The sequence below is a fragment of the Gastrolobium bilobum genome, unplaced genomic scaffold (genome assembly GCF_033153095.1).
Source record: "Gastrolobium bilobum isolate Gb01-03AN ecotype WA unplaced genomic scaffold, APGP_CSIRO_Gbil_v1 utg3588, whole genome shotgun sequence".
Lineage (NCBI taxonomy): Eukaryota > Viridiplantae > Streptophyta > Magnoliopsida > Fabales > Fabaceae > Gastrolobium > Gastrolobium bilobum.
This window is the reverse complement of record NW_026899729.1, coordinates 1-14,174: the sequence shown is the minus strand read 5'-3', so window position 1 is coordinate 14,174 and position 14,174 is coordinate 1. Positions and strand designations below refer to the sequence as shown.

Below are 14,174 nucleotides of genomic sequence, written 5' to 3'. Positions count from 1 at the left end.
CGGTGCTTCATCCCAAATGATTAACTTTGTTTTTGACAACAACTCTGCCAAAGTAGAATTTTGTTTTATATTTATTGAAAAGAAGTTTTTGTATATTGATTTTGAATAAATTACATGAGTGAGTATTTATACAAGAAAGAATCGCTAAGAATGACTAAGCGATGACTAATCAATCCTATCACAATCCTAATCACAATCAATTCTAATCAATCACAATTAATCCTAATCAATCATAATCAATCCTAATCAATCATAATCAATCCTAATTAATAGGAAATAAAAACGGAAACATGTTTGAATTCTAATTTTCTACACTCCCCCTCAAGTTGGGAGGTAAATATTGATCATTCCCAACTTGCCAATCAAGTCTTCGAATGCTGGACGGTGTAGGCCCTTGGTAAGGACATCTGCCGTTTGCTCTTTGGTTGGAACATATATCAAATGCACACTTCCATCATCTAATTTTTCTTTGATGAAGTGACGATCAACTTCCACGTGCTTTGTTCGATCATGATGCACAGGATTTTGAGCAATGCTAACAGCTGCCTTGTTGTCACAATATAGTTTTATTGGTAGGGAATATGAAATCTTCAACTCTTGAAGAAGTCTTCTTAACCAGATTCCTTCACAAACTCCATGAGCTAAAGCTCGAAATTCTGCTTCAGCACTACTTCTTGCAACCACTGTTTGCTTTTTGCTTCTCCAAGTAACAAGATTTCCCCACACATAGGTGCAATAGCCTGAGGTAGATCTTCTGTCTACTGATGAGCCTGCCCAATCTGCATCAGTGTAGATTTCAATTGTCCTTTTATACCCCTTTTTAAAGAATAATCCTCTTCCTGGAGTATTCTTGAGGTATCTAAGCACCCTATAGACTGCACTAAGATGCTTCTCCTTGGGTGAGTGCATGAATTGACTAATCATACTCACCGCAAAGGCAATGTCAGGACGCGTATGAGATAAGTAGATTAGTTTACCAACCAATCGCTGATATTGTTCTTTATCCACCTCATTCCCATCTTCAATACCTAACTTGGTATTAGGTTCCACAGGTGTCTCAGCAGGTTTACACCCTAACATTCCTGTTTCCAACAAAAGATCTAGAACATATTTCTTTTGTGTTAGAGTGATGCCTGTTTTGCTCCTAGCAACTTCCATACCAAGGAAATATTTGAGAGTGCCAAGGTCTTTGAGTTCAAATTGAGCTGCTAGAAATTTCTTCAAGGTGTTCAATTCCTCAATATCATCACCTGTAAGAATTATATCATCTACATATACAATAAGAATAGCAATTTTACCATCCTTAGAGTGTTTGTGGAAGAGAGTATGATCAGTCTGTGCTTGAATGAAGCCTCTTCTTTTGACTGCTTGTGTGAATTTGTCGAACCATTCTCTGGGAGACTGTTTCAATCCATATAGAGACTTTTTTAGTTTACACACTGATTCATTTCCCCTTTCAAAACCAGGTGGAGGATCCATATAGACTTCTTCATGTAAGTCACCATTTAGGAATGCATTCTTCACATCTAACTGTTGCAGAGGCCAATCTAGATTGGCAGCAAGAGATAAGAGAACTCGGATGGTATTGACTTTAGCAACCGGAGCAAAAGTCTCATGATAATCTATCCCATGAGTCTGAGTGAAACCCTTTGCAACCAATCTTGCCTTGTATCTGTTGATGCTATTATCTGCATTGAATTTTATTGTAAACACCCATTTGCATCCTACTGCCTTTTTTCCTTTGGGTAGGGTCACTATCTCCCAAGTTCCATTTCTTTCTAAAGCATTCATTTCTTCAAAGACAGCATCCCTCCATTTTTTATCATTGAGAGCCTCATGTATATTTCTCGGTATCTTTGTACTATCCAACATAGTATTGAAAGCACGAAACCCTGGGGACAACTTTCCATATGAAATATGATTAGAAATAGGATGAGTAGTACAAGATCGAGTACCTTTTCTAAGAGCAATGGGCAAGTGTAGATCATTTTCACCATGACACTCAAGTATTGGGGTGCTGGAACTAGAACATGGTTCAGAATCCTGGCAGTGTAGAGGCTCTGGGTTATTCACACTTTGAGGAGGCTTTCGCCTGCTATAAACTTGTCCCCATGTTGAGGAGGCTCCTGATGGTGAGGATTCTGTAGCTCCCCCTGTTTCCAAAAGTAGAGGTAATACTGTGGCATTAATAGGTTCCCATGACTGATCTTCATCTACTCCTATAGACTCCCCCTGAAGAGAAGTCGAGGGAAAGAAAGGGTCATTCTCAGAAAAAGTGACATCCATAGAGACAAAGACCTTACGAAGAGAGGGTGAATAACACTTATAGCCACGTTGAGTAGGAGAATAACCAATAAAGACACACTGGAGAGACTTAGGATCAAGCTTAGACCGTTGATGGGAGGGAATATGGACAAATACAACACAACCAAATAACTTGAGAGGTAAGGAGGAGACACCTCGGAAGGAAGGGAAGATACGAACAAGACTAGAAAGAGGAGACTGAAATTTCAGAATGCGAGATGGCATTCGATTTATCAGATACGAGGCAGTGAGAACTGCCTCTCCCCAAAGATATTTAGGAACCCTCGTGGTAAACATAAGAGCCCGAGCAACTTCAAGGAGATGTCGGTTTTTTCTTTCCGCAACTCCGTTTTGTTGGGGTGTGTCAGGACACGAGCTTTGGTGAAGGATGCCATGTTGGGAAAGATATTCTCCAAGAATAGAGTTAAAATACTCTTTGCCATTATCTGTACGAAGAATTTGTATAGCAACTTGGAATTGGGTTTGAACCATGGCATGAAATTTTTTAAACACGGATGCAGCATCGGACTTATCCTTTAGAAGATACACCCAACAAACTCGAGAATGGTCATCAATGAAGGTAATGAACCATCGAGTACCTGAAATATTTTTAACACGGGCTGGACCCCATATGTCGCTATGAATTAAGGAAAATGGGGAAGAGTCATGGTGAACTTTAGAAGGATAATGAGCACGAGTATGCTTGGCAAGTTGACAAATATCACAAGAAAACAAACTTGGACTTTTATTAATAAATAAGTTTGGCAACAACTTCTGAAGATAAATAAAATTTGGATGGCCTAGCCTACGATGCCACAGCATAACATCATTACATGAATCAAAAGGAAACATAGAGTTTTTTTCTACGAAAACAGCTTCATGAGTCACATCCTCCTCAAAGTAGTAAAGTCCACCATCCTCTCTAGCACTGCCAATCATCCTCTCCGAGTCCTGTTCCTGAAAAACACAACCATGTGGAAAGAATTTAGCAAAGCAATGCAACTCAGAGGTGAGCTTGCTAATGGAAATGAGATTACAAGTCAGAGAAGGAACATAAAGAACTGATGTCAAAGTAATCAGCTCAGAAAGTTTAATGGTTCCGTGTCCCGCAATCTGGGAAAAACTGCCATCGGCGATCTTGACCCGAGAAGGTTCAGAATATGGAGTGTATGAACAAAACAAGCCAAGATTACCTGTCATATGATCAGAGGCTCCAGAATCAAGGATCCAATGATTTTGACTATCAACATGGAAAGTTGTACCTTGCTGGACCACATGACTAGTGGCCTTAGGAGGTTGCTCGTGGTAATAAAAAGAGTGTTTTGAGGAAGCCATGAATAAAAAGAGAAGGGTTGACCGTTGATGAAAAATCAAGTTTTGTAAACTTTTGATCTGACCTCTGGAACAGGAAGGGGAGAAGCCGGCGAGAAGGTCTGTGCAAGTCGCGACGGAAAAAAAACGTCTGGAAGGCGGCGCGTGGTGGCGCGTGCAGCGGCTGACGGCGATGGGTCCAGCGGCGGTCGACTCGTCGGATCCTTCTGAGTCGAATGGTCACCTCACTTTTTTGATCGGAGGTCAGTAAACTAGGTTTCTGTGTTGGACAGATTCAAGGCGGTGTTTAGGAGGTGTTTGACGGTGATGGAAGTGTTTGGATGGTTATTTCAGATTTGAATTAAGGTAGGAACGAACCTGCTCTGATACCATATTGAAAAGAAGTTTTTGTATATTGATTTTGAATAAATTACATGAGTGAGTATTTATACAAGAAAGAATCGCTAAGAATGACTAAGCGATGACTAATCAATCCTATCACAATCCTAATCACAATCAATTCTAATCAATCACAATTAATCCTAATCAATCATAATCAATCCTAATCAATCATAATCAATCCTAATTAATAGGAAATAAAAACGGAAACATGTTTGAATTCTAATTTTCTACAATATTACATGTTGAATCTTCGGTGATCTGTATAGGAATACGAAATCTAGAATGTGTCGTACGTCCTCCAGGAAGAAGAAGTGAAGCAATTCCGCTAGAAGCAACATTAAGCACTAATTCAGCTCGAGATCGAACAAATGCTGACAGGGTGTTCCAAATAAATGTTTTTCCAGTCCCACCAAAGCCGTACAGGAAAAAAAAATCCTATTTTACCTGCCGAAACAGCTGAAATTATTTTGTCATAAACAACCCTCTGCTCATCAGTGAGTGAATTCAGTAGTCTGTCATGCTCTTCTTTCAAAGAGAAACTGTCATACAACAATTCATCCATCACCAATCTATTCTGCATATCCAATAAAGATTCACCCATGATGCTCGGCATGGATGGGTAATCAGAGAGGCATTTACGTTGCTTTGCAACACCTTATCGATTTATGCCAGGGTTATGTTTTTATAGAATCCTCTGTAAGCAAAGCATCTGAAAAAAATTGAAAAATACAAAAAAAAGGATTAACAAAGACAAAGTTGGTGAGGAAAGAAAAATAAAGCGAAATTATGAACAAATCAGAGGGTGTGAAATGTATAGATGTAATTTTATTATGAAGGAACAAAAAATGCTCACATTTTTTTGAAGGTCAAGTGAATTAAACATAAGCAAACTGTTTGCATAAATGAATGCACGATACAAAACGGTAAGAATATTAATTATAGTGCACAATACACATAAATGAATGCACAAAATTTGTTCCGGACAATTACCTTCACGTCCAATTCTTTGCCTATGCCGATAAAGAACATCGTCAAATAGTAATTTCTAGCATTTTTGAAAAAACATTTTCAGGCCTGTTCATTGAGTTACCAAATAACAATAAGGCAAACAGATTTCTCAGATAAGTTGCTGACCCCGAGAACTTGCCTCCTTAATTGTATCAATGTATTCATTGTCATCATCCAAAAGCCCCAAAGAATAGCAGTCATCCTTATATGTAGGAAAAAGTACCCCATTGACCGTTCTCAAATCTTCATAACTTGTACAACCCTTTTGAAAATTAAGTAAAGTTCGGAGATAGGAATCATCTCCATTATTGGCAGAAAAACGATTTATTCTTCCAATTGAAAATCCTTGTTTTCTGGGATGCCATTCATGCCTACTTTCTTTATATACAAATTGAGTTGGATACTTTACATAAGTAAGATTCCTACCTTATGGATAATTTTTATTTGCATCCATCCAAGACTCGAACATTGATTGTCTAGACTCTGCCCTAGTCTTGACATCGGTTATTGAAGCATGATCACTAAAAACAACGTTTTTTTCATTGGGTAGGTGAAATGGCAATCGCTGAACATGAGGGAATCTGTAATGAATCTCAAATCCGAATATTCTCCAAGCAGCTTCACATGCGGACACATACCTATCATATATAAGCAATAAATTCAAATTAAGTTAGAAAAAAGGTTATTCCAAGTAACGAAAGGAAACATAACCGATATGAATTCAACAACCTGCAATCATAAAACATTTTGATTTCATCATCTGAATGATTTATAGCAGTTGTCACCCTGTCTTGCCCTTTATGGATGTATTTAAAGAGATATTTAATGGCACTACTTTGACAAGTATATTCAACATTGATATGCGCTTGATGGTAAGAACATGTGCGCTTTCACTTTATAATTTTGGGTAATAAAAATTTAAAATTTACAAAATTACTTATTCGTAAAATAATAAATTTTAATTACTTATTCGGTAATTTAATTAAATATATGTTTTGTTTTTTGAGGAAGTAGAAGTCATTTCATCAATGCGTCAACAATTTCTGGTCATGAAAGAAAAATGTCATTATCTGTTTCAACGTTTAAAAACAAAATAACTATATAATAAAAAAATGTAGGCGTTTCGAGCTTCAGATGCTTCCTGGTTCTTGCGCGTAAAGATTAAAATTCAATTTTTAAAAGAATTTTTTTCCCACCATCCATATTTAAATTTAAAATTTTAAACCATTTCAAATTTCAAATTTCAGATCAGACAACCAATTCCAACATAAAAAGCAATTAAAACACCTGATTATCCAATTAAAATTTCGAATTTCAAATTTCAAAACCATATTTATTTATTAATTATTCTTTTATGTCTGCCACCACAAATGGTCATTTAATTATTCGATTTAAATTTTAAAATTCAATTTTTAAAAGAAATTCTTTTCCCACTATCCATATTTAAATTCAAAATTTTAAACCATTTCAAGTTTTGAATTTCAGATCAGACGACCAATTCCAACATAAAAAGCAATTAAAACACCTGATTATCCAATTAAAATTTCGAATTTCAAAACCATATTTATTAATTAATTATTGTTTTATGTCTGCCACCACAAATGGTCATTTAATTATTCGATTTACAAATTAAAATTTGATTTTTAAAAGAAATTCTTTTCCAACCATCCATATTTAAATTCAAAATTTTAAACCATTTCAAATTTCGAATTTTAGATCAGATGACCAATTCCAACATAAAAAGCAATTAAAACAGCTGATTTCTTTTTGAATACCAATGTGATGGGAAGTGGGACATTCAATGCCTTGTCTGCCACCACAAAAGGTCATTAAATTATTTGATTTAAAAAATTAAAATTCGATTTTTAAAAGAAATTTTTTTCACACCATCCAAATTTAAATTCAAAATTTTTAACCATTTCAAATTTCGAATTTTAGATCAGATGACGCATTCCAACATAAAAAGCAATTAAATCAGTTGATTTCTTTTTGAATACCATTGTGATGGGCAGTGGGACATTCAATGTCTTGTCTGCCACCACAAATGGTCATTTAATTAGTCGATTTAAAGATTAAAATTCGATTTTTAAAAGAATTTCTTTTCCCACCATCATTATTTAAATTCAAAATTTTAAAACATTTCAAATTTTGAAACAGATCAGACGACCAATTCCAACATAAAAAGCAATTAAAACACTTGATTATCCAATTAAAATTTCGAATTTCAAAATCATATTTATTAATTAATTATTCTTTTATATCTGCCACCGCAAACGGTTATTTAATTATTCAATTTAAAAATTATAATTCGATTTTTAAAAGAAATTCTTTTCCCACCATCCATATTTAAATTTAAAATTTTAAAACATTTCAAATTTCGAATTTCAGATCAGACGACCAATTCCAACATAAAAAGCAATTAAAACACCTGATTATCTAATTTATTTTGTCTGCCATCTCTCTTGATTCTTGATTGTTATGATATTTGAATCAAATATATAACAAAGATAATGTCTTTGTTATATCATTATTGTGTATATATTATTTAAAAAATAACCATAACGAAATTGTGAATTGAACGACAATCAGGTCTTCAACAATTGTGAAATTTGTTTTTGTTTCTATTGATCTCCATGAATAGAGATCGTGAATGCATGTTCGTGAAAAGAGTTTTCTTTTTATTGAATTTAAAATTTCGAATTTCAGATTGTGCAAAATAAATACATAATTTCAAAATTTAATTGATAAACCATTTAAAATTTCGAATTTCAGATGAAATGACCAATTCTAACATAAAAAGCAATTAAAACAGTTGTTTTGTTTTTGGATACCAATGTGATGGGAAGTGGGATATTAAATGCCTTGACTGCCACCACAAATGGTTATTAAATTATTCGATTTAAAGTTTAAAATTCGATTTTTAAAAGATATTCTTTTCCCACCATCCATATTTAAATTAAAATTTTAAACCATTTCAAATTTTGAATTTCAGATCAAACAACTAATTCCAACATAAAAAGCAATTAAAACACGTGATTATCCAATTAAAATTTCGAATTTCAAAACTATATTTATTAATTAATTATTCTTTTATGTCTGCCACCACAAATGGTCATTTAATTATTCGATTTAAAATTTAAAATTTGATTTTTAAAAGAAATTCTTTTTCAACCATTCATATTTAAATTTAAAATTTTAAACCATTTCAAATTTCGAATTTTAGATCAGATGACCAAGTTCAACATAAAAAGCAATTAAAACAGCTGATTTCTTTTTGGATACCAATGTGATGGGCAGTGGGACATTCATTACCTTGTATGCCACCACAAATGGTCATTAAATTATTCCATTTAAAAAATAAAAATTCAATTTTTAAAAGAATTTTTTTCCCACCATCCATATTTAAATTCAAAATTTTAAACCATTTCAAATTTCGAAATTTAGATCAGATGACGCATTCCAACATAAAAAGTAATTAAATCAACTGATTATACAAATAAAATTTCGAATTTTGAAACTTTTTAAACAGCTGATTATCCAATTACCGGATTAACCACATATTTATCATTCTAATAAAACAATTGAAAATATTGTGGAAAATAACTAATGACAAACAGATAAACTTATATTCCAGAATATGCATAAACATTACTTTATCTACATGAACGTTCCTATTTGAAGTTAAACACGGAGGAAGTGATTACCAAAATACAACAATCAAAAACTACAATTATATTGTTCAATCCCAAACAATCTCCAAGACAAAAAACAAAAAACTTTCAAGTGACGTTGTTCCAGCTTCCAAGTGACATTGTTCCAGCTATGCGTCTTTCAGAACAACATCAAATCTAAACAGAAACAAAAAAAATAACAACATATTAACAGACACATCACACTCATAATTATAAAGAAAAAAAAGCTACACAAAGAAAAAAAATAATGGGTAAGTACTCAACTCTTTCTCTAGCTTAATCTTCTTAGGAGGACGGACAACTGATAAATTAAAATCGTCTTGAAGGGGATCATTAGGATTCATTAACGGCGTCAGCATTGGTAGCGAAATATCACCAACGTCTGCACTATCACACGTCTGACTTTCCACATCCTTGTCAGAAACAAATATTGTTTGAAATTAACTTATGTTTTGCAATAAAACTGCATGCAACATTTTTTTGATTAATTCATAAGCAATAATTTCGAGATACTGTAGCTCTTTCCGGTTCTGCTGATGCAACGACACTGTCGCAAGCCTTATCAAATAATCCTTCATCGTGCATTTAAAACAAATATTTTGAAAAAAATCAAATCCATTGAAACGCAGAATGAGAACAGCAAAACCTAAATAGAAATAATAATGTTAATAAAAAAATAACTCACATTCGTATCCACAACAGTCTCAAGGAAGGATATGATTACAGGTTCGCTTATACATACTTTAGAAATCCGATACCTAGGCTCACTGTATGAGTCCAAATTATTTTTTTTCACATTCACTTTAAACAACATGGATTTATCAATAAGAACATTAAGTTCCTTAGGACAGTGCTCGAAATCATCACCCTACAAAACACATGCATAGATTGTCTGCCACCACAAATGATCATTTAATTATTCGATTTAAAGATTAAAATTCAATTTTTAAAAGAATTTCTTTTCCCACCATCCATATTTAAATTCAAAATTTTAAACTATTTCAAATTTCAAATTTCAGATCAGACGACCAATTCCAACATAAAAGCAATTAAAATACTTGATTATCCAATTAAAATCTCGAATTTCAAAACCATATTTATTAATTAATTATTCTTTTATGTTTGCCACCACAAACGGTAGAATTAACCAGGGAGTGACACTTGGCAAAACTTTCCAGCAGTGAACTCTCTTTTATATATATATATATATATATATATATATATATATATATATATATAGATTTTACTTCAATTGGTAAATTCTCATATTTTATTTCCTGCATTTTAATATATAGTAATCGAATTAGTTATGGTTTGTTAAGCGATTAGTTAGGAAGTTACAACTAATAAAATGTATAAATAGAATTAAGAGGGCCAAATAAATCATCAGTTGATTGAATTAGTTGAATGACTGTGTTGATTGATAATTTTCTTGCCCTTTAATCAGAGGGAATGAAAATGGAAATCAAAGGCAATGTTTATATTAAGGAAATACTTTTTTTTTAATTATAAAGATTTACACTTAGAACATCTCATGTATTGAAGATTCAATATATTTGCTTAATTATTTTGTAACACGTAAATATATATATTATATTATTTATTTTTTAGATATGATATTTTTTTATTCATGTATCACAAAATAAATGATCAGATATACTCTCATTTATTTCCAGGGAAATTCCAGTGCAGCTAAGCGATTCGCTGCCACTGATGCTGCAAGGATGGACACGCGTCTTTCATTGTACGGAAACTGCAACTCATGACTATTACATGATGGGAAAAATTCCGGAGAGGGAAAATCACAGTAATTAGAAATTACCCGTCATGGTCCACATCCATGTACACGTGTCGCCTCAATGGGTCTCCACGTTACCGACCACCGGGTCACTGTAAGTCGGTTAGTATTCTCAGCTGCAGTCACAAAATTCAGCTACGAAACAAAATCAACGGACCCATCGTCCTCATCGTTACGTGAAACAAAAAAAGAGAGTAAGAGAGATAACGAAAAATCCAAACTCGCTTTTCATTAATTCTCTCATTTTCCCTAAAACTGCTTCTTCGTGATTTTCTGCCTTAAAGCGTAACGAAAATCGTTTCCCTCTCCTTCATATGAGAATTTCTGGTTATTCATAAATCCATCGCGTGCGATAGGGTTCTCGTCGAAACCTGAATCTGAAGCTTCGCGGACATGGCTATGCTCCGCAAATTGTTCTTTCGCAAGCCTCCTGATGGCCTCCTCGAGATCTGCGAGAGAGTTTACGGTACTTTCTCTCACTCCTTTTTCTCATTCTTTAATTAGTTCCTTTGATTATTGCATCTGCCTGTTGAAAAAAACGGTGAAGAATGATTTCATGCTATGCTCTCACGTAATTCATAATTCAAGGAACATTAGCTAGGTCTATAAGAGATTATGTGAATGGAAATTTGAAAAAGAATACAAGTTCATTTTGAATTTACCTTATTATTATTGGAATTAACATTCACTATATGTGAATGTAGTTTTTGATTGCTGCTTCGCCACAGATGCTTGGAATGAAGAGAATTACAAAGTGTACATGGATGGGATAGTTGGTCAACTTCGAGAGAACTTGCTTGATGCTTCCATTCTTGTTTTCAATTTCCGTGAGGAAGAGACAAAGAGTGTGATGGCTAACATTATGTCTGAGTATGATATTACTATCATGGACTATCCTAGGCACTACGAGGGTTGCCCTGTGCTCAAAATGGAGCTCATTCACCACTTTTTAAGGTCTGGTGAAAGCTGGCTCTCGCTTGGGCAGCAGAATGTGTTGTTGATGCATTGTGAACGTGGTGGTTGGCCCGTTTTGGCTTTCATGTTGGCTGCATTGTTGATTTATCGGAAACTTTATAGTGGGGAGCAGAGGACTTTGGATATGGTTTACAGGCAGGCTCCACAGGAGCTTTTACATTTGTTGACACCGTTGACTCCGATCCCTTCCCAACTGAGGTATCTGTAGTATGTTTCAAGGAGGAGTGTGGCCTTAGATTGGCCTCCGCTGGATAGGACACTCATGTTGGACTGCATCATTCTCAGATTTATCCCAAACTTTGATGGGGAAGGTACTTGTCATCCTGTGTTTAGAATTTACGGACAGGACCCTTTTAGTGCAGATAAAAATCCAAAAATGTTGTTTTCAACGCCAAAGAGAAGCAAAAGTGTCCGGGCTTACAAGCAGGTGAAATTTCACATGGATTGCTCTGGGTACTCCTGGCTCCTCTTTTTGACTAGAAAAACAAAATCCTTTATTTTTATAAGAAAAATAAAATCCTTTATTTTTATAGATACAAGAAGAGAACTCATTCAAGCAGAATTTCTTTAGGCTTTTTCAGTTTGTTGATTATGCTATCGTGGTTTTTAGGAGGCATGCACTCATTGCATATATGATGACTCGATGAGAACTACTGTCCTCTCATTTTGGCAGATAATTAATTTTAACTGATAAAAGACTATTGCGTTACTGTTATTTGGCAAAATATTTGTTGAAATCTGTGAGCAGCTATATTCTTGAGATTAGTTGCGACCTCATAAATTTTATTACTGTTTTGGTAGCTTGAGCCTTAATCCATAAATATTAGACCCATGCATGTACCAATACTGATGAAGAGAATGCCCTTCTTTATTACTCTTGAAAAATACAGGAGCTTCATTTAAGATGAGTCTTAGTCTTGATCCAAGAGGCTGCATGCCTGCACTTGGCATCAATATCCCAAAAAATGTAAAAGGAAAGCGATTGAGGGAAAATACTTAAAAGAAGGAAAGGAAGATAAGTTCATATAATCTATGTTCAGCATTTAGCAGATCCCAGTCAAATTTCAACATAGCTTATGTTTCTAGGCCATGGAGGACCCAGTTGAGTTCAGGATGGGGCCATTCTCTTTAAATTTAATAAACCTGTTAATACGACGAAATGTTTTTTGTTCATATAATATATGTTCACCATTTAGCATATTCCCATCAAATTAGGCCTTCGAGGCCCACTTGAGTTCAGGATGGGGCCATTCTTTTTGAATTTAAATAAATCTGTTGATATGATGAAATTTTTTTTGTTCTAGTAAATACTGTTTGTCAACATATTTATTCCTGCTGGAGAGAGATGCATATGGAATCTGATCTTAGTTGTGTAACTACTATGGAATTCCTTGCTACTGTGTTGCAGGGAGAGTGTGAGCTAATTAAAATCGATATCAATTGCCATATTCAAGGTGATGTCGTGATTGAGAGCATTAATTTGAATGGTGACATGGAGCGTGAAATGATGATGTTCCGAGTCATGTTCAATACAGCTTTTGTTAGATCTAATATACTGATGCTTAACCGGGATGAAATTGATGTTTTGTGGGATGCTAAAGATCACTTTCCAAAAGATTTCAGAGCTGAGGTACAACTTGTTTTTTCACCAATTATCATGTTGTTTTAGGTCACATATGTCTAACGTTGAAAATGTTTTTTGGTTTATGATTGTATCCAGATCCTTTTCTCAGAGATGGATGCTGCCAAAGCAGTTATTGCGGATGGTACCTCATGCTTTGAGGAGAAGGAGGGACTGCCAATAGAAGCATTTACCAAGGTTCAAGAGATCTTTAGCCATGTGGACTGGATGAATCCAAAGGCAGATGCTGCACTTAATGTGCTCCAACAGATAAGTGCTGCGGCTATGATGACTGATAAATTGGATACAGTTTCTGATCAGGATGTGGAAACTGGCGCTTTAATGCATGAAACAGGTCTTAGAATGCCTCAGGGGAATTTGAATGGAGTGATACAGTCTTTGTCCTCAACTAAGCGATCCCCAGATAATAATATTAGTAGAAAAGAGGAAAAGACCAGCAAGGTCGATGCTGCTCCAGAACGGCCTAGTACATATGACATTGTCAGTCAAGAGAATCCCAGCTCCCATGAAAGAACCTTAGAGTCCAGTAAATCTCTGACAGGGTCTACAAACACAGACACAAAATTGCAGGCATCTGATCTTGCCTTATCTGGTATTGTGGATACTTCTTTTTCCCCACGAACACCTCATCTGCGGCCTCCCTCAACTAGTTGTGCTAAAGAAGTTCATGATACTCCTCCGCACACGGAATCACCCTCTCATCATTTCCCCCCTTCCAAATCAGGACACCAATCAAAAGACATAAGTCATTCATCTATTTCTAGCACTACTCCTGGGATCCAATTGTCATCTACTTTTCATAGTAAGTCACCATTTGATGTTATTTCTCATCCTTCAGTTTCAGCAATTACTTCAGTTCAACCATCCCCTTCACTTTTTTCCGAAACACTTGTGAATGAGATTCTACCTGTTAGAACAAGACTTGAGTGTTCCCCTTCACAACCTCCTCCTCCTACGCCTCCACTAAAGGATCATAAACCAGCTAGAGCTGGACCCCCTCCACCTCCACCTCCACCTCCACCTCCTACTCCTCTTCCTACTC

General features: G+C 35.0%; 1 pseudogene; it reads left to right on the top strand.

Annotated features, from left to right (window-relative positions):
• The first annotated feature begins 10,908 nt into the window (after positions 1 to 10,908).
• Positions 10,909 to 14,041, top strand: LOC133292985 (formin-like protein 13; annotated as a pseudogene).
• The last annotated feature ends 133 nt before the right edge of the window (positions 14,042 to 14,174 follow it).